Genomic DNA, 2,637 nt, shown 5'->3' on the forward strand with positions numbered 1-2,637 from the left:
TTATGTGGTTTCTCTAACTAAATAATTTACTATAGACATCATATTTATAAGGTTTCTCTTACTAAATAATTTACTATAGACATCATATTTATTAGGTTTCTCTTACTGAATAATTTACCATAGACATCATGTTTATTAGGTTTCTCTTACTAAATAATTTACTATAGACATCATATTTATAAGGTTTCTCTTACTAAATAATTTACTATAGACATCATATTTATTAGGTTTCTCTTACTGAATAATTTACTATAGACATCATGTTTATTAGGTTTCTCTTACTAAATAATTTACTATAGACATCATATTTATAAGGTTTCTCTTACTAAATAATTTACTATAGACATCATAGTTATTAGGATTCTCTTACTAAATAATTTACTATAGACATCATATTTATTAGGATTCTCTTACTAAATAATTTACTATAGACATCATATTTATTAGGATTCTCTTACTAAATAATTTACTATAGACATCATATTTATTAGGATTCTCTTACTAAATAATTTACTATAGACATCATATTTATTAGGTTTCTCTTACTAAATAATTTACTATAGACATCATATTTATTAGGTTTCTCTAACTAAATAATTTACTATAGACATCATAGTTATTAGGTTTCTCTTACTGAATAATTTACTATAGACATCATATTTATTAGGTTTCTCTAACTAAATAATTTACTATAGACATCATATTTATGTGGTTTCTCTAACTAAATAATTTACTATAGACATCATATTTATGTGGTTTCTCTAACTAAATAATTTACTATAGACATCATATTTATTAGGTTTCTCTCACTAAATAATTTACTATAGACATCATATTTATTAGGTTTCTCTTATTAAATAATTTACTATAGACATCATATTTATGTGGTTTCTCTAACTAAATAATTTACTATAGACATCATATTTATTAGGTTTCTCTTACTGAATAATTTACTATAGACATCATGTTTATTAGGTTTCTCTCAATGAATAATTTACTATAGACATCATATTTATTAGGTTTCTCTTATTAAATAATTTACTATAGACATCATGTTTATATGGTTTCACTTACTGAATAATTTACTATAGACATCATATTTATTAGGTTTCTCTTACTGAATAATTTACTACAGACATCATATTTATTAGGTTTCTCTCACTAAATAATTTACCATAGACATCATATTTATTAGGTTTCTCTAACTAAATAATTTACTACTAACATCATATCTATAAGGTTTCTCTCACTGAATAATTTACTACAGACATCATATTTATTAGGTTTCTCTCACTAAATAATTTACTATAGACATCATATTTATTAGGTTTCTCTAACTAAATAATTTACTACTAACATCATATTTATAAGGTTTCTCTCACTAAATAATTTACTATAAACATCATATTTATTAGGTTTCTCTTACTGAATAATTTACTACTAACATCATATTTATAAGGTTTCTCTTACTGAATAATTTACTATAGACATCATGTTTATTATGGTTTCTCTTACTGAATAATTTACTATAGACATCATGTTTATATGGTTTCTCTAACTAAATAATTTACTATAAACATCATATTTATAAGGTTTCTCTTACTAAATAATTTACTATAGACATCATATTTATTAGGTTTCTCTTACTATCAGCATATTGTGTTTCTTTTACTTAATGATTTACTGCATACATTATATATATTAGGTTTCTTTTACTAAATAATTTACTATAGACATCATAGTTATTAGGTTTCTCTAAATAAATAATTTACTATAGACATCATATTTATTAGGTTTCTCACTAAATAATTTACTATAGACATCATGTTTATATGGTTTCTCTTACTGAATAATTTACTATAGACATCATATTTATTAGGTTTCTCTCACTAAATAATTTACTATAGACATCATATTTATCAGGTTTCTCTTACTAAATAATTTACTATAGACATCATATTTATTGGGTTTCTCACTAAATAATTTACTATAGACATCATATTTATTAGGTTTCTCTTACTAAATAATTTACTATAGACATCATAGTTATTAGGTTTCTCTTACTGAATAATTTAGCATAGACATCATATTTATAAGGTTTCTCTCACTAAATAATTTACTATAGACATCATATTTATTAGGTTTCTCTTACTAAATAATTTACTATAGACATCATAGTTATTAGGTTTCTCTCACTAAATAATTTACTATAGACATCATATTTATATGGTTTCTCTTATTAAATAATTTACTATAGACATCATATTTATCAGGTTTCTCTTACTAAATAATTTACTATAGACATCATATTTATTAGGTTTCTCTTACTGAATAATTTACTATAGACATCATATTTATAAGGTTTCTCTTACTGAATAATTTACTATAGACATCATATTTATAAGGTTTCTCTTACTAAATAATTTACTATAGACATCATATTTATTAGGTTTCTCTTACTAAATGATTTACTACAGACATCATAGTTATTAGGTTTCTCTTACTGAATAATTTACTATAGACATCATATTTATAAGGTTTCTCTTACTGAATAATTTACTATAGACATCATATTTATAAGGTCTCTCTTACTAAATAATTTACTATAGACATCATATTTATTAGGTTTCTCTTACT

The sequence above is a fragment of the Lottia gigantea genome (assembly GCF_000327385.1).
Source record: "Lottia gigantea unplaced genomic scaffold LOTGIsca_93, whole genome shotgun sequence".
NCBI classification, from domain to species: Eukaryota; Metazoa; Mollusca; class Gastropoda; family Lottiidae; genus Lottia; species Lottia gigantea.